Source organism: Microtus oregoni, unplaced genomic scaffold, assembly GCF_018167655.1.
Source record: "Microtus oregoni isolate MIOR12 unplaced genomic scaffold, Mior012 000115F_ref0000277, whole genome shotgun sequence".
NCBI lineage: Eukaryota > Metazoa > Chordata > Mammalia > Rodentia > Cricetidae > Microtus > Microtus oregoni.
Window position 1 is genome coordinate 1,411,710 of NW_024544744.1, and position 21,496 is coordinate 1,433,205.

At 42.7% G+C, this 21,496-nt stretch overlaps 1 protein-coding gene across 5 annotated transcripts in view; it reads left to right on the forward strand.

Moving 5' to 3' along the window:
* The window catches only part of Elmo1 (engulfment and cell motility 1), a 535,377-nt gene that overhangs the window by 397,133 nt on the left and 116,748 nt on the right, over positions 1-21,496 (forward strand). Inside the window, exon 1 of one of the 5 annotated variants that reach the window (XM_041645697.1) lies at positions 78-294. The exons of the other annotated variants lie outside the window; for them this stretch is intronic. The gene's annotated coding sequence lies outside the window, so the exon portion shown is untranslated. Of the gene's footprint in view, positions 1-77; positions 295-21,496 lie in introns of those variants that run through there. 5 annotated transcript variants of the gene reach the window in all.

Genomic DNA, 21,496 nt, shown 5'->3' on the forward strand with positions numbered 1-21,496 from the left:
TGGCTGATCTTTCCACAACTCCTGCCAATCGGAGCACCCCTGGGCTTCAGCTCCATAAACATAAGCAAAGCTACATGCTTATTCTTCTGGACTCGGAGCGTATTCCATTCGAAGGTGTGCAGCGGGTCTCTGTTCACATGGCTCAACTGGAAACCTGTTTCTTGAACAAGCTTACTGGGGAGCCATCTGGTCTTCCAGCACAGTGTCCTTCTGGGGCACGACTCTAAGTCCTATCTGTGGCAGCAGCTTAGAAGCAGTGTGTGCTGTTGGGGAAGATGGACTTATGGACGCTTGGTGAGTAAACCTCTGTCTTACACATCTGTGCACTGGTATTAGCAGGCTGAAATAGAATGTAGCTTTGTTCTATTGTCTGCCTAGAAAGCCGGCTTGGAGGGAGCACATGGAAGGAAACCCATGCAAGGGTTCCCGTGATGTGGGCGACTGTTTCAAAAGGCTGCATGCTTTGTTTGCTCCTGGTCGGATCTGTAGTTGATTGTAAATTATATTTGGATGTTGGCGATCTAGTTAGGATTGGCGTGAGGAGTGGAGTTCTGGCCGGTCTCCCTGGGTATTGGTTCATTTAGAAGAAAATGTGTGGAAAAACTGAATTAGTAAAAATTAACCCTGCATGATGCTGCAAGGGAGAGAACAGTGCGGGCATGGGGCTCGAAGCTCTCAGGTGGTATAGCTAGCGCTTGCATTGAGAAGAGGGACGTTATGAGAACGGTCTGTCACTCTTCAGACCCCTGGCCGCAGAAGGAAGCATCTCCTCTCTGTGCAGCGCTGTTCTCAGTTTCAGAAATGTGCGACTGAGCTAGGTCATGTCCTTACCCCCTTTCAGGAAACCAGCGTCCAAATGGAAATGAGCTTTCCCAAATCAATTTCAGAGATGAGTTGAGATGCAGTCAGGAAGATTTTAGCAGCCAGAAAGCATGTGTGAAAGGGCTCTGTGTTACATCTCTCCAGCCCTCTGAAACCCAGGGGGTTTGCAAAGTTACGCTTAGACCTTGGCTCTGGACCAGACGTGGAGTGCTCTGAGCTAATACTCTGCTCCCTGGGGTTTAAATTTCTGACACTAGTGACAACATTTTTAATATTCAGTAGTCACAGACAGACAAGCGAACAATACTGTAAATAAGTGGTGAAGATCAGCACAGAGAGAGGAGAGGTCACTGCCCTGGCAGACCTCCTAGCCACAAACTTAAAAAGATAGGTGTCAGGAGGACGCCCAGGCACAATGCAGAATTGCACAGGAGCTATGATCTTGGCAAGCGTGAGAGAGAAGGTGTTTCCTTCAGCTTGGATGCAGAGAGCGGAGGTTGAACTTGACTCTCCATCTCTGCCTAAGATCTGTTCTCTTGTCTCTGATGTTTGAGGCTTCATCACTGTCATGTTTTATAAGAATGTGATTTTCTATCTTATGTGAGAAAAGTGCTATAGTATCTTTGGAATCTTTTATGGGGATGGGGGTGGGAGGAGAAAGCATGATCATTGAATTTATAAAGAAAATCGTGTGAAACAGGGGTGCATGGGAGTGCATTGATTGGACCCTTATAAAGAGTGTTTTTTTTTTTTGTTTTTTTTTTTTTTTTTTTTTTTTTTGCTTGGAGAGGGTCGTGGCTCTTCAGATGGATCTAAAATAGAATCTGTTGTGTCCTGAGTGGGAATCTGTGATGAACTGGTAAAGAAACAAAGAACTAGGCAGGCTCTGGCTGTCTGGGACTTGGGAGGGGCTCCTGGATGAGGTAGATCTGCTCTCTCCCTCAGCCTCCTGCAGGCTGGTCCTGGGGAGGAATTCTTGACTGTGGGTGACAGTGCACTGTAGACCTGGTCATCTACCAGAGCAGTGACCTGTTCCTTAGCTGACATCCTCTGTAGACATGCAGGCTGGCCTGTGGTCCCAAGAGGCTCCAGGTGGTGAGAGGCATTGAGTCTTTCACCTGATAGACGTGCTAGATAGAAGTGTGTTTCTCTGCAAGTGAACTCTTCCCGAAGCTTCTCACTCTGCCGCCCACTCCAGTGCATGCACGGTTTTGAGGAAGTCTGCTGGCTTGTGGATACCTATTCAGGAACAGTCATCTTGGAATGGTGCCCCATCCACTTTTTGCCCCTTCTCTTCCCCCAGTAGTGTCACTGTCTGTGAGGAAAACGCTGGCACCTGTTGGCAAGAACGAGAGAAAAAACAAACAAGCAAAAGCAGCCTTTTATGGATGAAGTAAAAATGTTTCAAACAACTCTAAAAGTGTAGTTCACAGCCTATTTTTGGTCCCTGGAACTCTTTAAGAACATGAAAGCCTTGAACCTCCTACCTGCCCCCAAGAAAATATATTATGCATAATTCTCTCACGCTTTGATAACAAGCAGTTTCTGAGGAGGAGGAAAGCTCTTTCATGGGAATAGCAAACCATTTTTTTATGCACAAAGTCCCCATCAACTTCTTTGTTTTCTAAATGTGAGCACTAAATCCCACTGTATCCGCATCTCCCTCAGCCTTACTGGTGTTGGCAGTAACATTGGCTTCTGAATGAGATTCTCCATACTGTCAGCCCGTGTTAGAATTAAAAGTCTTGAAGATAGCGAGGGCTGCAGCTCAGAGGCAGATAGCTTGCTTACTGTCCATGAGGCCCTGGATCTGATGCCCACGATGGTTTTCTGTCTCCTGAGCTTCGCGAATGGTTGACAAACCAGATTCTTGGAGTTTGCACCTCAGTTGTTCCCTTGGTGTTAGTGTGAGGACCGTGCCTTGTGAATAGTCTGCTCAGTCCTGAAAGAGAAAGCTGCTTTCCATTGCTTCCTGCTGCTGTCTGTAGCCTGTGAAATCCTGGAAAGATAAAGGTGAGGATAAAATACAATAAATTCACTTACTGTTTAGTAGGAGCCTAAGTAAATATGAATATATTGGATTTTATCCCTGAAATTAAGTATTAAGAGTTTGAACAAGAATTTTCACATTTCCCGGCAATTGTTGTAAAATTATCCACAATGTGCTCCTAACTTGTGACTGTCACTGTATGTTCAGTACAGTTAGGTGCTTCAAAATTAAAAGAATAATGGGATCTTCACAGTACTCCTGACTATTGTACTATATTTTAATTCTTTAAGAATTTCATACACTGTACTTGGATCATATTCAATCCCCACTTCTCCCTCTAACTCCTCCCAGATCCACCCTTGACCTCTCTAATCTCTCCCAACTTCCTTTCCTCTTTGGATTTTTTTTTAGTAACCCGCTGAATCCACTTTGTGCTGCACACATACTCATGAGTGTGGAGCCATCCGCTGGAGTATGGTCAACCGACTAGGTACCACATCCTTAAAGAAAACTGACTCCCTGACCCCAGAAGCCATCCGCTGTGTATAGCGCCTCAGTTAGGGATTTGGGCTCACGAGCCCCTCCACCATCCATTGACTGGCTTGCTCGTCTGAAGGACTTCTGCAGGCAAGCACAGCTACCTCTGTGAGCTCATGCACAGTGTTGGATCTTAGGGTGTCTGGAAGATACTGTTTCTCTATGATCTGTGGCTTTTGCGATCTGTCTTCTCCCTCTTCAATGTACCTGAGCCTGGTGGGGAAGTGATACAGAAGTAGAATATTCTGTTTGTGGATGAGAACTCCACTGACACTCATTCACATCCTTTAGGTCAGTTGTGAATTTCTGCATGACTTGCCACCCATTGCCTAAAGAAATTTCTCTGATAAGAACAAAGAGTTGCATTAACTCTGGGAATAGACAAAGTAAGAGGGTGGTGTAATAGTATGTCCATTTAGCAAAATTATAATAATAGTAATCTCATCCCAGGGGCCTAACTGTACTTTTTGGGGTATGTGAGAGTAGAGACAATGTCTCCTTTTCTCTGTAGCCCAGGGCTGACCCAGAACTCACAGCAAGTCACCTACCCTTGACTTCAGAGTGTTGGGATTCCTGGTGTATGCCACCATGCCCAGCCTGAACTATTTTTAATGCCTATTTCATAGATGAAGATATTGAGCCAGCAAGATGTTACAAAACTGGACCTGCTTATTCTTCTAAAAACTGGCAAGTTCCTGGTTTAGCACACTGTTTTGTTGGGTGCTACATTCATAGATGGAAAGATAGTGAGTAGATTGGGAAAAGTGTCAGTTTGCCAATCTGTCTGGTTGGAGTCAGTCTGTTGATAACTGAGTTAAACAATCATTGCAATTATTTAAATCAAATGCAAAGGGCACTGTGAGATGGCTGAGTGAAGTACTAATAATTTTATTAAAGAAGAAACATTCAAGCTAAGCAAGAGTGGTCCCTGAGTGCCCCTTTGGTTAGCCCCTCATATCATCATACAGTGCCCAGCTACTGCTGCACACACTTAACTGGACTTGCCGAGGCAGGAATTGTGCTCTACCTGGCTGTCGGGGAGAGCTGTAGGGCCTTAGTGTTGCCCATCTCGTCTTAGTTTGTGTATTCCAGGGTTGACTTGCGGTGGTCAGAACAGTTGTAAGGATGGAACAGGAAGCTTGTGGCTGTGCTTGACCTATGCATGGGAATCAGCTGAGCTCCCAAGCTCTCTGAAGACCTGTGAGTAGAAGTCACCAGCCCAATCGAAAACTCAGCTTCCTACAGTAATTGCACAGATCCACTGATGAAGCAACCAAGGTTCCATAGAAGATTATCCTTGGAAATCATTTGACAAAATCATCTGATAAAACACATTCCACAGAGAGAGTTCGTGGCTGCTTGGTTATTGTAGAGCTGAGGGGGCAGATGGATCTTCCACTACCACACCCACAAAGCATCTCCACTTCTGATTTATAAACTGACATTCACAGTGGAAATACATTAATAAAATATGAAAGAAAGGGGGTTTGTTTACCAGGAAGAAAAGCTATTGGTCTTGTCAGAATTTTCCATTCAACATATAAAGCAGTAGAAGAGCAGTACCCAGGAAGAAGCCTGCAGTGCCAATTGGGATGGGAGTCTATAGGGGTTTGTTTAACAAACTTGGGCTAGCTGCTGTGCATGCCTAATATTGTACACATTCTACTGTGCATAGTAGGTGTGTGTGGATGTTGACAGATCTCTTTATGGACCAGTATTCTCTGATACTAAGTATATGCAAGTTATATATAAATTACAAGTTTTTCATAATTACCTTAAAAAGTAGGCCAGGTAGTTCCAGTAAGATATTTCTGGACCCATTATTATGTCTGACTTGTCATTTTAGTATAACTATAAAATTATTAGCAAAATATTTATACTGAATTTTTTCATGTTAGGTCTTTGGATCTTTGTGAAATCGTACAGCCTAGCTCAATTTGAGCATTGAAGTTTCACTGTTGTTTTTGGTTTTCACTTCATAAAATTTTTAGTGGGGAAAGTGGATCTCTGTGTAAGTTATTCCACACACATTTCCTGGTAACTGAATTGTGTGTCTGATGCGTGTTTACTTGCTTATTTTCTTGTTTTCGTTGGAACTAACCAGAATCAAATGAAGTGGAGGTTTATATGCACAGTCATGGTAGCCCCCACAACACTGTGGCCACACGCAGACTGTAATCTGGAGCCGCGGAGCACTCTGAGCAGACACCGGGCCTCCTGCTGCGGCGAGACCATCATTGTGCTATAGTATCTGTACTCTCCGTGAGATGTCTGGAAGACTCCTCTGGTAACAGAGACTTGCATTTAGCATTCATAAACATGTATAAGCATTTCCATTATCAGTTCCTATAGCAAACTTGTCCTGTAGCTACATCTTGATAGTATGCCCCTTCCTTTTGAGGAAAGTCAACAATCACTCCTTCTATAGCATTTTTCAGTCCTTAAATAAATTAACCTTGTACTTTAATGTTACCTCCCTTGTCTTAGTGCTTTTCTTGCTATTACAACAGAACACCCAAGACTGGGTAATTCATGATGAAAAGAAATAAATTTCACAGCTGTAGAGAGTAGGAGTTCAGTGAGGTGCCAGCATTTGGTAAGCTCTCCATTGCGTGAGAGAGCATACAAGGTCAATTCTGCCTTGCCATTCCTCCCACTTACATCCTTACCTAGCCTGAATTACTTCCCCGGGGCCAGGAACATCAACATTTGAATTAGAGGATTAAGATTTTTAACAGAAACTTTAGTAGACACATTCAAACTGTAGCATTTCTCAATTTAGGAAAGAATGCATGAATTTCACTTCGATTCTATGCAAACCATTGTTGAGGAAGTAACTCTGCGGCAAACCAGTAATTCTTTACAAAGGTGAACAGAAGTGAAAACCAGGAGCAGTTTAGCTTCTCTCTTCCTTTCCAGTCCTGCAGTTTGCTTAGCTGAAAAATAATGTCTTTATTGAGTTGGTCTTCTTGCCTTCAGCAGATAGTTTTCTATATCTCTGTCTTCTCCCAAAAGACAGTTTAAATGTAAAACTAACATCTAGTCGTCAGACTTTCTCATAATAAGGTAAAAATCATGCTGAGAAGCCTCCTTAGCTTATTCTCAGCACCCGAAAAACGTCCCGCATCCATCAACTGGAAGGAAGGAGCTCCCTCTAAGCTTAGTCCTCTCAGAGCTCGCTCTACTAAGGAGTTTTAGTCACCCTTACACACAGAGGACAACAATTTCATACAATGCAATAACATTCCAAGCCCGGGGAATCCTTCTCCAAACGTCCCCATTTCCTGCATGTGACAGAGTCCCCAAGGAGGATGTCTGGTGTGTTCCAACTCAACAGGTGTTTGTTGAAGTGAACTGTGTGTGTTCTTTCTGACCTCTGTATCACTGTGGCTTGACTGGACCTTCTTCCCTGTGGCAGCACAGGCAGACCACACAGAGGAAACCTTGGGTAGGGGTTAATCGAATTGCAGAATAAGTCGCTTCTTATTTCTGCTATTATTTGACCAAGCCAAGGGCTTAAATGGTCATGAATGAAAGATAGATGGTTTGGGATTGAAGTGAGTAGAGAGGCTCTAAGAGACAGCTGTCTATCACAAACATATGATTAGTATTACAATACCTATCTTGGAACTACTACAAGGTTTTGAGGTCTACTAACTTCCAGGACTAGACAAGCTCCTACAGATAGGAATGTATAACCTAAGGCCTCAGGTTATGCCTCTAGATTATTAGCTAACTTTTGCAAGGTTTTTGGCCTATCTTCACCAGCATCTTCATGTGGGTGAGGGAGAGTTTAGATCTCATGAAGTGTATGCTAAATAGGTATCAAATTTCTGAACATTCTAGGCCTATATTTCAGTGGTTCTAGCCATCTTTTCCAATGAACCTCAGAATCCTTCTTCATGTAGAACCAAGCCAGCTATAGCCGAGGTCAGAATTGGCTTATGGCTAACGTAGACTTTGAATTCCTGTCCTCCTTTCTCCAGCTCCATGCCTTGTCGAAGACTTTGCAATGGAGCCAGTGGGGAGTTTTCATCAGTGTTGGCTTCAGAGATAAGGTGGTACCAGCTCTTTTATCATCCTCTTGCTCAGCTGCTCTGGAGAGGTGCTGCCATCTGACAGGGAGGGCTATAGCCTGGCACTTTTGGAGCTCACTTTTCTTTGCCTTTGAGCTGTAAGTGATGAGAGACCTGTCAAGGAGAACGGTTCACTGGCATCATTCCCAGACCTGGAAGTATAATGAAATAAAGTTTCATTCTGACTCAGTTGGAATTCTTGCTGCTAAACATTGAAGATAGCATCTGGGGCGATTCTAACATCCACTCGCCTGGTTGGATAGATGCACTCATTAGCTAATGGAACTTGGGCCTTCCTACTGGCAGCTCAGAGGCCCTCAGAGCAACTCAGAGTCACCCAGGCCGCATCCTAGCCAGTGTAGTAGAGCCTACCCTGTTTCATGGACCAACCACCTGAAACATATATTTCAGAAACTTTACCATAGACAGAGAGAGAGAGAGAGTAGTTTCAAAGTGGTTCCTAATCTGGTTATACTGCTCGTGTTCCCTGGACCAAGGCCACTTAGTGCCAGGAGCTCCACACTAGAGAGTTGGGATCAAGGCATAAAAGCACAATCTCTGATTCCTTGAACCTTGTTCAGACATCTCTGTGAAAAACAAACCAGCAAAACTTAAAGAACATTTTCAGGGGCATCTTCTGCCTTCTCTGAAACGTCCTGTGTAGATAGGCTGTGTAAATCCTCTGAACTTTGTGTTCTTTGTCTATAAAATGGAAGCAAAGGCACATTTCTCGTGGAGAGGAATAGCAATAAAATTAAAGAGAAATTTTATCAGTGTGAAGGATTAGTAAGCAGTGTGTGCGCTGTGTTGGGTCAAGTCAGTGTGATCACATTCACACTCAGGGTCAAAGCTGCTTATTTGTTCCTATCTTGCTGACTGCCTACAGAAAACTCTCAGTTCTCAGATCTTTCTACTATAGTCCCATAGAAGACGCCTGCTCAGAAAAGGACTGGAGGCTTCCCAGAAAGAGCAGGAGCCACACTCATAGACAAGACGCTAGGGTCAAGTCTAAATGTGGTTATCAGGTAAGATGTAGGCTCCTCCATCGTTGCCTCTCTAATGTGTAACGTGTTTCTTGTGTTGCTACCGGACTGATCCTATAACTGACATACAGGAGTGTTTAGAGAGTGACACATGTCTTGTGGACTATAATATAAAATATTAATAGTATTTCCCTCCAAATCGTATGTCTTTCAACAACTGGGCCTAGTTTATTGCAGCAGCACTATTAGAAGTCTGTTTGGGGAGCCAAAATAGCAAAAGCTGTGGGCTGGTGATGTCTTCTTCTCTGACTTTGGAAGCCAATAAAGATCAAACAGGCTTGTGCTCCAAGGGAGAGTCTATGTGGCGTTCCAGGAGCTATGACCTGTGGTAAATATCAGTGGGTTTTACATTTGTAAATCAACATGTTCTTGGTGTCTGCAGAGAGCCCATAAATCTATCCTGATAGCCCAGCCTTGCCCACTTTAATCCACCTGCACCTTTCTTCTTCTTGAAGGCAAAATAAGGCGTGGGAAATGTGTACACTTTTAGTGTTCTGTTTGCAGGGTCCCAGTCCTGGCCTTCATGTTTTTCTCCCCCTACTTCACCTGCCGTATACAGGCCGCCCCTGATTTATGCATTCTGTCAAGAGGGGGAAAAGGGTAATTTCTAATTCCTGCACATCTCCCCATTTCTTTAATATGAGTCCATAAAGTGCTAGACCTTAAAGAAGCCTGAACTGAGGGAAACCATGTAGATGCCTGGAACCCATGTGTTTTGATGGTCTAAGGCCCACTAAGCTGGGCCCAGTGGGCTTATAGGAAAGAATGGGAGGGTGTTACCTTATTACATAGGAAGGGAGAGTGCCCCAGAGAAACCAATAACATGCCTCCATCAGTAGAAGCAAAGATGACGTTTTCTTGCTCTCAATTTATTCAACTACTGGTGTTTGCTTATCAACCACTTATCAGGTAACTAACCTTAGCACCAACCACTTATCAACTAATCTCAAGATTGGAGGTTGTGAATTTCTGTGGATTATCTCACCTTGAGAGTTAATATTTTTTTTCAGACAATTAGCCTTACCATTCAAATTTCCCAGAATATGGAGGCTATGGTGAGAAAAAGGGCCAACAAATCACATTTGTTTATATACTCACTAAGGCATCTGCACATTTCCCTTTTCTCTCATTTCCATTCCATTTAAATAGTAGGGAAAAAGGTACCTACTTAAGTAAAATAGGGACCTGGTTATTCGAGACCAACTTAAGAGTGATGAACAAACAAGGTAGTCAATGGCTGTCCTTGCCTTCTGCCTTCCCTTCTGAAAAACTAAGAAATTAAACTGTAAAAGTGAACTCAAGCCGTCTGCTAGCTTAGCTACACAGAGCAGCCTACATGATGAAGCTTGGGTGAATCGAAGGCTTTCCCCTGTACCAGGTCTGCCGAGCTGTCTGACTGGTTAACTGGAAACTGTCTTGAGGGAAAACATATAGCCATGGTGATCAAGAACTGCTGTGATTCCACACCACCTGGAAAGAACTGTAAACAGCAACGGGCATGAACACCTCCTGGTCCAAGTCTGACCACTCCCAGGCTTTAACATGAGAGGCAGAGTTGAATAACTGCAACAGTGATTGCTGAGTGAATGCTTAGTAGTAAGGCTTTTACAAGAACAAAACAAAAACATTGTTGACTTTATTCAAGATGAGAAATACTGATGTAACATTTCCAGCTGTTTTGAAGGACTTATTTGTGCTTTTAAATAAGCACAGAGCTCTGATCATTATTGTTAATAACGATCACACTTAAAAGGGTGACATGATATTTTCTTTATAAAATGCTCAAATTAAAATATACTGAAAATTATATTATTTAAAAGTGTCTTAATTTCAGTGAAAATGTTTACACTATTCTCTTAAATATGTATAAGGAGGCAATGGTGAGTGTTAATTGTCAACTTGACAGAATCTAGAACCATCTGGGAGACAGGCCTCTGGGCATCCATGGATGGAAATCAGTCATTTGGTTCATTAATTGGAGTACAAAGCCCTATCCATTGTTCATGGCACCATTCCCTAGCTGGGGTTCATGACTGCGTACATGGAGAACGGGAGATGAGAGGCAATGTGCTTCCATCACAGTCTGTTTCGTGTCTGCCTGGGCAATGTGAGCAGTCATCTCCGCCCCTGCCCCTTTGACTTCCCTGCCATGATGGACGGTGACCTATAATCGTGAGACAAAACAAAACCTTTCTCCTTCAAATTGCTTTTGTTGGGGCATTTGTCACATCAACAAGAAAGGAAGCCAAGAAAAGGGGGTGCATTGATTTCTAAGGGTAGGAAGCTGGTAGGCTACTACTCTTAAAGACAGTTAAGTATGTGGCTTCCAGAGTTCAAGACCATTCTAATGGACAAGAGTTTGTTTCTCACTCAGCCAAGCAAGGGTCACATGAGTCCCATGGCTCTCGGTGAAGCTGTTTTTCTACAACTTGGAGAAGTAGCTGATGCAGACATGGAGCCCTCACGGTGAATTATCAAGCAGCAGCCTCTTAACTTCTGGGCTCGCCATACAGATTAGAGAAATTCTTCAATAATTGGCTCTTCTCCAAGTCAGCCTGGGCTCTGGGGTCTGGAGGTCAGGAGCAGCTTTCCAGGAAGAAGAAGGAGAGCCTGTTATTTTGTACATTTCCCTATTAGCGGGAACCTGCACTGACTGTGGGTTTCAGCCTCTGAGTGGATATTTGAAACCTGTTTTGCGATCTGAATTCATACTACAGGTTGATATGTTGGAGTCCTAACCTTAGAATGATCTTATTTTGAGATTAAATTAAATTGAAGTCAAAAGATGGCCTCTGCCGGGCGGTGGTGGCGCACGCCTTTAATCCCAGCACTCGGGAGGCAGAGGCAGGAGGATCTCTGTGAGTTCGAGACCAGCCTGGTCTACAGAGCTAGTTCCAGGACAGGCTCCAAAGCCACAGAGAAACCCTGTCTCGAAAACAAAAAAAAAAAAAAAAAAAAAAACAAAACAAAAGATGGCCTCTAGTTCAGTATTGTATGTATATATATATATATATATATATATATATATATATATATGTTTGGTTGTACAGACTTGCACTCATAGAAGGAAGCTTATCTGAAGAGATGCAGGGAGAGCATAGCCATCCACTCCTCTGAGGAGAAAGGCCTGGAGTTGCCCCATAGCCCTCAAGAAACCGGCCTCGCTGACAACGTGAGAATGTTTTCTGTTGCTCAGGCCATGCAGTCTGCCGTCTTCATCACGCTGTCTTAGCACGTTGTTACAGTGCTCCTGAAAGCTTAGCTTCTTTAATGAACTTTACTAAGCCCAGTGATTTATTATAGCTATATTTCACACTTACTGCCCATCAGGACATATTGGTCTTGCCTCCCAGCCTGAACTCTTGGGTTTAAGTGTGACTGGCTGTGCTACCTGTACCTGGATGGCCGTAGCTGTAAAGTCAAGGTTTGGAAGGTTCAAGTATGTGGTCAGTTGGCCCTGTTGCTGTGGGGTCTTCCATCACAGCAGGGGGTTCCTTTTTCATGCAGTCCAGGACCCACACCCAGGGAATGCTGCCATTCACCTTTGGGCTGCGTCTTCCACGTTACTATCAAAACGGATCCAATCTACTCACCTCTATGATGCATAGTTTAATTGTGATTAAGAATCACCCAAGAAGAGAGTCTAATAAGGGGTTGTCTAGATCAGCTTGACTTGTGGGCATGCCTGTGGAGGATTGTATTGATTGCATTTATTATTGCAGGAAGACCCAGCCTAAAGGTAGATAGAACTATTCTTTGGGCTTGGGTTCAGGACAGTATAAAAGTCTACTAGCTTGCATGCATTAATTTATTCCTCTCTACTTCTTGAATATAAATATAGTGTGAACAGCTGTCTCGGGCTCTTGCTGCCCTTGACTTGCCTGCAGTGATAGATTGTAATCCGGAACTTTGAACTAAAATAAACCTTTTATCTCCCAAGTTGCTTTTTTAGGGTATTTTATCACAGCCACAGAAATAAAACCGTAACACCTCATGACCAGGAAGGCAAAAGAGGGGGGATGTGGTAGGAGGGAGGAAGAGGCCAGAGTGCCAGCATCACTTTCAGGGGCATATCCCACACCCCCGTGACCTGAAGACCTCTTAGAAGACCTCAACTCTTACAGGTTCCATCATGGCCCAGTAGCAACACAATCTGGGAACCATGCCTTGGTAGGGACACAAACTGTAACAATATTAGTCTGTAAACATTTTTACTTTCAATCTGTACTAACATTTTAACACTTTTAATCATCAAAGTGAATTCTCGAAATATATTTTTTAAATATTGATATAAAACAAAAGCCCTTCAAGTATTGACACAAAGAGAAGTAAATACATTTTAAAAGTAGGTCTTTCAATCATGACTTTAATTATCAGAGAAACATAGGCAGGGATTTACTTTGGTCTTATTTAAAGCAGTGATTATCGTCCTTTGCTGCACACAGTAATCGCCTTGAGAAGAGCTTGAACTAATAAATGAAAATAATGAAAATTGGAAGAGTAATATGAATATCATAAAGCCCAAATGCCTTAAGAGCAAGAGTCATTATATAGATTATGAGGTGCAAGCTTCAAGATAAAAATGAATCTTTATTTGTATCTTTATCAAAATGTCAGTGAAAATGGAATTATAAGGAGACAAACACATGGCTGTGATGACTTTATTAATGATTTCAGCATTGCACTACAAAAATATATTTGTGTAGTTAATAAGTGTCCACAAGGGGTTGGAGTGATGACTCAGTGGTTAAGGTCACATTGACTGCTCTTCCAGAGGACCTGGGTTTAGTTCCCAGCACCTACATGGCAGCTCACACCTGTCTGTAACTCCAGTTCCAATGGATCTGGCACCCTCATACAGACATATATTCAGGCAAAACATCAATGCACATAAAGTAAAGATAAATAAATTATTAAAATTGCCTTGACATAGCATCACAGCAGCTGTCCTGGAGTCCTTGATGGCATGCAAGGATGGAGCAGAGAAGTGAGGCCCTCTGGGATTAGATTCTTTAAAAAAAAAAAAAAGGTAAAAATAAGTGTCCACAAATAGGTCCATAACGAGTAATGAGTTGATACCAAACATTGAGAGTATGCCTCAGTATTCACTCAGCTTTTAAAAAATGTGTGACTTACTTGGCTAAAGTTGATTCTGTGTTGTCGTTGAGCCAAAGAAGTACAAACCACTACTAGAGACTATTTGAAAAATGGTTACAGTGAAAACATCATATGGTAGAACTTAACGTGTGCAGCCAAGGCTGCCTTCAGCTCATGCACTGATTGCCCTAAAGCCATTGGTTTTTAAAATTATCTTTAGGAAGTCTGAAAAAATGAACTAAGATTGAATTCATGTTAGGGAGTAACCATGAAAGCTCCTCAAATACGCAACAGGTGAGGTAGAGCAGTAACCTCTTAAAAGAAAATTAGAAAATTGATTCAGTAGGTAACTCCAAGAACTGCACCTCTTAAATAAGTCAATATAGATTAAAAACATTGGCAATTTATCTAATCAAAAAGAACTAGTAATTTACAATGAAAATTATAAAAATAAGAGGCGATTAAAAGATTATTAATGAACATATTGGGTGCCACTATGTAAGGGTGCTTGGCAAATGCAACCACTCTCATGCAGTGGCACACATATGGACATGTGATAATTCCTAGGAAATGGGTCTCTCCTGCTACCTTTTGGGATCTGGAGATTAAACTCAGGTTGTCAGGCCTGCATGCAAGTGCCTTTCCCCACGGAACCTTCTCACCAGCCCTGAAAGATACACATTTTAGTAGAGTCGCCTCCTACTTTGCTGGCTCACATCTAGATCGATCTAGATCGATACAGCCTTACAGAAAATGGCAGTAACTTCCAAATTTCTTGAGTTTTCTTTGACGTTTAAGTCAAGTAACTTATCCCAAGAAGTCCACAAATGTAAAATACGTGTTATGTTACTTAAGACGAGATTTTCAGAAAGCTGATGATCCTGGAGCATGCTTTTATATTAAATCTGTGACTGGAAATAAAACTATACAAGCATTTCATCTAGACACACAACCATGGAATTATAAACACAGAAGTAAATCTCAAGACTCCAAACCGTAGTGCTTACATTTAATTTTAAGTGTAGGGATCATAAGTGACCTTTACCATCTTTCTTATTTTTTTTACATATTTCACATTTTCAATAGTATTATAGTTTATATAAGATTTTTTGTGTATAGAGTTTTGCCTGCATGCATGTCTGTGCACCATATGCAGATGATACACACAGAGGCCGGAAAGGGCGACAGATCCCCCAGAACTGAAGATACAGACAGTAGTGAGCTGCCATGAGGGTGCTAGGAATTAAATCTGTGTCTTCTTGAAGAGCAGCCAGTGCTCTTAACCACTGCCAGCTCTCCAGCCCCTAAATTATGTTTTCAGTGGACAGTAAAGCAAATGAGGAAATTTAGTATAAAATAATAGGAGAGGTTTACTAGCAGGAAAAGAGCATGTGGAAGGCATTGTGCACAGCTTTTCAAGCTAGGGGTGTCACTAAATCTCTTTGTTCCCACAGTGGCTTGTATGGTTCCCATTCCCTGCAAGAGTGTGGCAGAGAGGGAGAGTTTGGGAAAGATGTGAGCTGAGACAGTCTCTATCCACAACCTCTGGGCTTTGGGAAACCACCTTGTTTTCCTTATGACTCTTCTGTTATTAACTGAAGAAGACCATTAGCGTTTATTATCAGACCCATGGATCTGTACCGGAAACATCTCTTGTTATTACCCACCCAGGAACAGGGGCTTCTTTTCCTTCTTTAGTCCGGCCATGGTTTCTATGAGTCTGAGGGGTTTAACACCCTTGTTTTCCAGATGCGCAAAGTTTGGCCAATACTCCCCCTAGCGGTCATTTAGGAAAACTCCTAGACTAGCCTACCACAAAATCTGGACAAAAAAGTGAAGCGAGACAGGTAAATCGAGTCACTTGTGAACAATGCTTGATGGGATTCTGACTCACGATGATGACCCAGAAATGTTTATTTTCTTTTCAGAAAATAATGCATGTGATGAAATATCCAAGTTGTCATCTAATGATCTGAATTGTCTATTATGCTCTAGAAGAAAGATGATGATGTATTCCTATAAACCAACTTAGTGTTTGTTGGTTCCCTACGGAGTGAAATCTCATGAAGAATCTTCCCCTGCTGAGTATCAGTGAGGCTGTGTACATCACAGGGAAGGCTGTCAGGCGGGGCCATTGCTTCATTAGTCTCTCTGCACGTTTCCTAGCCTTAGCACCTTGGATTTTCCAGTCGCCAGCCAGTCAGCCCACTCGAAACAGCCTGCTGATTGAATCAACATGCTGCTTAGCATGATTTCCAGATGGTTAATGGGTCCCTTAAATAAAACTGGCCCTAATTCTAACTGGTGTTTCTATTCTGGTCCCTTTCGTAGAATAATTTGTTTCGTGGTCCAAGATTTTTCTTTTCATGATTACTTTGTAGTCTTCGGTGAGCTCTTGCCACCACTTCTTTGTTCGGAACTGTCCAATGGCAGGTTAACTCAACTCGCTGGTGTTAATCATCCTTTCAGGGAGGAGGAGAAAACTCATATTAAGTCAGCACATTGCCCTAGTCATTTGCCATTCGCTTGTAAAGTTGTAGAGACTGTTCGCCAGCATTAGCGATGGAGGAAGGAAAGAACCTTTATGCTGCGGAGTCGCAGACTGGCGGTTCCCTTCCATTGCAGACTCTGCCTCAGAAGAGTCCTTGTCATGTGAAGCACTGTTGTTCGGGCATCAGTATATAGATTCACATTTTTAGGACTGGCACATGGAAGTCTGTGATCTTAGTGGTTCATATTGCAACAAAGGATTCAAAAATCTGAATAGTCAAGCCGACCATAGATTCAGGGCTGATCCCCATTCCACAAATGGCTTCCCAGGTCTACAGTCAGTTCGAGTTGAAGTGACATTAAAATTCAGGTTGGCAGAATGCCATGGTGCATGACTTCCACCGTAATGAATGGCTGAAAGGAGGCAAGGGAATGTCAGGTGGTGCACTCTGAAAGGAAGGCAGCCAGAGGTTCTGGGAATTAATGGCGGACCTACAGGAAAAAAAAAATACAGCTCTATTACAGCACTCACTTGCCTCTTTCCTTTCTATTGCCTGCCTGAGATGGTTTGGCAGAGTTTAAAAATAAATGAAATGTATTCATTTTTTTCCTTCAGAATTTTTCTTTGAAGGGATTCTGTAAGGGGGGAAAATGAAGCCCTAACATAAGCAGAATGGGGCAATCAAGACATAAATGCGTATGCATTGTATCTAGCAGGTATACCGTACATGAGGAGATACACATGTCTCCAGTTAAATCCAGATCATATAAGCAGATGTGCTGCTTCTAAGCATTGTGAATAATCTAATGGGTGATGCTGATGAAATGACATGGGTTCTTCTCTCATACCTTCCTACTGTCATCTTTATGGACTGAACCGTCCAGGGACTGGGATTGGGTTTTTAATAGAAACTTAATGCCAATGTTTATCACTGACTAGAGATGTGATTCCCTCCCCCAGACTATCATTTATGTTGATCGTTGCTTTTCACATTTTATTTTCGCTGTCAAACCTTTATTTCAAATAGAGTGGAACTCTATACTGAAATGGAAACCAGGATGGATATCTATCCCAGTGATTTCCCTGCTGGGCTGTTTTCCTAGTGCCTGTCTTTTCCCCTCCTTAGGCAAGCTAAAGAGAACAGTTTATTCTGTGAATTGGGAGGAAATGCCTTCAGTGTTCACTCCTTCCCAAATATTTATTCTGGCCCTATGATAAGCCAGACCCTCTTCTGAGCACTGGGAATGAAGCAATGAAGAGGAAAGACAATGCCTGTCCTGATCAGAGCACAGCAATTTGTGGAGGTGCAGGTGAACATTCCTCTGAAGAAGATGAAGGGCATGGAAAGAGACCCCACAGGACATCCCAGTTAGGGAGAATCGGCAGGAAAGACCTAACATAGAAACTCAAATGTAGAGAAGAGAGCCTACGTAGAAAGCTTGGGGAAAAATGTTCCAGAGAGAAAGTGTTAGAAAGTTTCTTGGAGGAAAGTTCTCGTACTGCTACAGGGTTTAGGGTCATAACCTGTGCCCCAACAGGCAGGTTGGGCCACCTGTCTCCTATAAACCAATTGAAAATGCCAAACACATAGTGAAAAACATAAAGGGGTTATTTTTTCAGTATGGCCACAGTGGAAAGAGAGACAGAGATCTACAAAGGGGCTAGTCCATCTTTGGGATCCTGATATGAAGGTAAATAGAAGGCAAGAGACATGTAGAACTAAGCAGCCCTGTCAAGGTTTTCCTCCACCTATCGTTATATCTCCAACTCTCCCCTACCTATCATTGTTATAGCTCCAAGTTTCCCCCTACAAGGTCAGTCTCTCCCGCAAGGGCAACCATCAAGTTGTAGCTCTTCCTCCAGCAGACAAGTTCTTCCTGCTGTTGCCTCCAGGGTAGCAGCTCTTTTTCTCCCAGCTGGAGATTCCAGGGCAGAGTCTAATTCCTGGATTCACGATTTCACAAGTTTGAGAGCCAGAGAGAAAAGCTGTGTCTTTAGATGATATCCAGTCCCATCAGGTAGACCAGGTAGCTAGATCCCATTCTTGGGTTCAAGGGTTGGCACAGGCCAGGAGATGGAATACCTGGTATATGTGATGGAAATTCGCTGTGTCTTATTTGTTGTAAATCAGCTTTTAATTTCTATTTGTTGTATTAAACTACATAGAACAGAGTTCGTTGCATTCTTATCCTGTCAATGGCTAGAAGGGTTTGCGGTAACTGCTCTACAGGGCCTATGTTGAAGTCAAAGCCATGTAAAAGAGAAGGAAGGCAGTTGTATCTTTAAAAGTGTAGCATGCTTTAGGTGGTGCAAATTAAGGATTTTAAAAAGTAGTTCCTCACAGTCCAGGTAGAAAGAAAGAAAGGGGGCGGGGAGAAGGAAGCAAAATGATGCCTTACATAATTGTGATTCATCAAACAGTCAGGGTGTTCTTGAGGGAAGAAATGCCTAGTGCTAAATTCTAAATATAATGTATTACATTGGGCCTTATGTAAGAGATATCAATAATTCTCTTTATGAATATTGAATACTTAATATATGCAAACTGGGGAAAACAAATCCTAATCGGACATAAATTCTACCTTCTGGGAGCTTGCAGTTTAGCGGGACACACAATGAACATGTACCAAAACCACACAAGGCAGGAGGTATAAATATGTCAGGAGCAGAGCACGAAGGTCCTTGCACCCACAGATCTCCAGAGAAACCAGGAATATTAAGCACACAGGATCGTCTTTCCAATGAGAAAGATGGCAAACCTTTTCTTTCATCCACAAAGCTGAGAACTGGAAATGATTAATAGCCTGGTGATCTGTTATCTGTTGGGTCAGGCCATACCAAGCTTTTACAACCAAGATCAGAGGTGGCTAGTAATCTAAATGACCCTTATAGCCAGAGGCTCCCCCAAGCTCCACAACCAGGACCAGAGGTGACTAGTAGTACAAATGACCTTTACACGATCTGTATGACTGAGACCAGGTCAGACCCTTGGACCCTTAAGCCAGTACAGGTAGCCTATCTCTAGAACCCATCCTCTTGGAAGTAATGTCATGTACCCTGAGTTGAGTCTCACAGTAATTACACTTCCTTGTGCAGTGAGGATTGTATTACACCTGCAAACCTTTTCCAAACTATACTGAGCATAAATACATTGGGAATAAACCGCCTGATATTAAACTACATGAAGTCTGATTCAGGTTGACAAAATCAATCTGCACTGGGTTTTCATTCTTAACTCTTCTCGCGGTTGACATCCCTGTGTGACACCTGCAAGGAGTCCTCCACCTAAATACAAGACGACTTGTTGCAATAGCTAGAGATGGGCTTTTGCAAAACTTTCTCTCTGTCACAGGTGTAATTTAAAAGCATGAGTATGGGGGCATTGCAAGTTGAGAGGAAAGAAAGCAGCTAGCCAAGTTTGCAGGTATTTTATAGTCAGGACTAAGCACCTAATACCCAGGAGCATGTCTGTTAGGTTCCCCGGAGACATCATTTGGGGTAGATAAAGAAGTTGATACTAATTCAGTTCACACTTGACACTGTCAAGAGCCCAGGACAAATCAACCTTATCAAAACAAAAACAACTACTTAAGGATGTGTTTATATGGAAAAGTTCTGGGTAGAAATGACAAAATATAGATATAACAAAAGGAAAATGCATAAGATCCACCGTCCTGAGACCCTCTGGTCCATGCACTCTTGAGCACCGCATATGGTGTATGCCACCCTGTTTCAGTTTCTCTAAGATGCCGTGCAACTCAGCAATGCTGCTGCGCCAGCAGGCCTGGGAGCAGTATTCACAGTGAACACAGAGATTGCCCAGCTTCCCACCTAGGTGCAATGCTGCAACAAGCATTGTTTAAGGCCGTTCCTCCCACTTTTCCAGAAATTTCTATAGCACTTTTATGTTCTACAGAGGGCAGTGATGTTTAATTCTACCTCTTAGGAGTCACGGTCCTTCCCAGGGCTTTTATTTGAGACCTTTGCTGATTGACTATAGCTGTAGAAATGCAGAGCTATCCTTTTGTTCCAGAAGTGGTACCTCGCAGCACTTAGCAAGTCAATGAATTTTACATTTTCATTTGTTTTTCCTGTCTTCCCACCCAGGCCTCCATCAGTTTCCTTAGATGAGCAGCCTAGGCCAGAGCATGGGTAGCATTTCATTCTTCCCCTTAACTGAGTACATATCATGACCAGAGGTCACCAAAGTCTTTGTGTTGTGCCTCCCAGAAAGCCCTGCATATACATGCCTGCCTTCTGCCCACAATGCTTGTCTGGCCTGGTTAGCTTCTCCAGGTCGCTGCAGGATCTTTCTTCTGGGTTTTAGCGCCTCCTGTAAACCTCTGCATCTCTGCATCCACCTCTACATCTTTAATATCTCATCTTAATGTTAATTTAATAATAGTGAGCCCAGCCTCAAAGTTTTCAATGGCTCAAAAACTTCCTTCTAGATAAACTTCAAATTCATCAACATTGACACGCAGGCCATTATTTCTGGGTCAAACCAATGGGCTGAGGTCTGGGAATCTGGATTTTTCACACCACTTCAGTGGTTTTAGGGCAAGCATCTCGGGCCCCTTGTGGGTCCCCAAATGGGCACTGAGGACATGCTGATCTGCTTGGAGTCCCCTCTAGGTTGCAGGAGCCAGCTACAGATGGGAAACTTCCTCCAGCCAAAGCTTAAAATTACCCAGCACAGTGTGGTTATTTTAGGAAAACTTTCAAATACATTCTCCCAAAACCCAGCCCATTTGCAAGTATAGATCAGAAGGTCATTTCCATTTAGGAAGACTATTTTAATTAAGTGACACCATTTTTGAGGTAGTAAAGCTTTCCCTGCCAAGTTAGGGTCTTTTCTAAATGTTCATTTACTTGTGCGTGTGCTTCCCTGCTAATGTAAAACAGGTAGTGGAAGAAGGAAGCTTGTTCTAAGAGATTCCTGCATGTCCAACTGGCTGCAACCATTGTTAGAGCAAGCATTCCTTATAGTATGGAGCAAGGGGCTATTTTGTATCAATTTTGTTAAAGCATTAAGTTCTGAGTTTTCCTTTGAGACATTTAAATGTCAGGTTTTCTAAAAAAAAAAAAAGCCTAAAAACCATTAGTGATTCATTCAGAAAGAAAGCTAACATGTAATTCATAATTTCCTTCAGGAGTGAGGCTTATTAGAACGAAAGGACCTCCAAGACAATACGTCATGGAGATCTAAGCATGGGGTTTCCCTTTCCAACCAGGAGAGAAGCTTTCTTAAGAGTGAGAATGAGAGAGGTTGGTTGAGTGACAGATAAGCTTGAGAGGGACAACAGCATGAGATCAGAGGAGCCTCTTATAATTTTGGGGAGGGGGTGTTTCAGAGCCATCTCCTAAGCAGGTGCCCCCCCATATTCCCTGCCCCCTACACACAAGGAACCAAAAGACCAATCCCCATAACAAAGGAAAG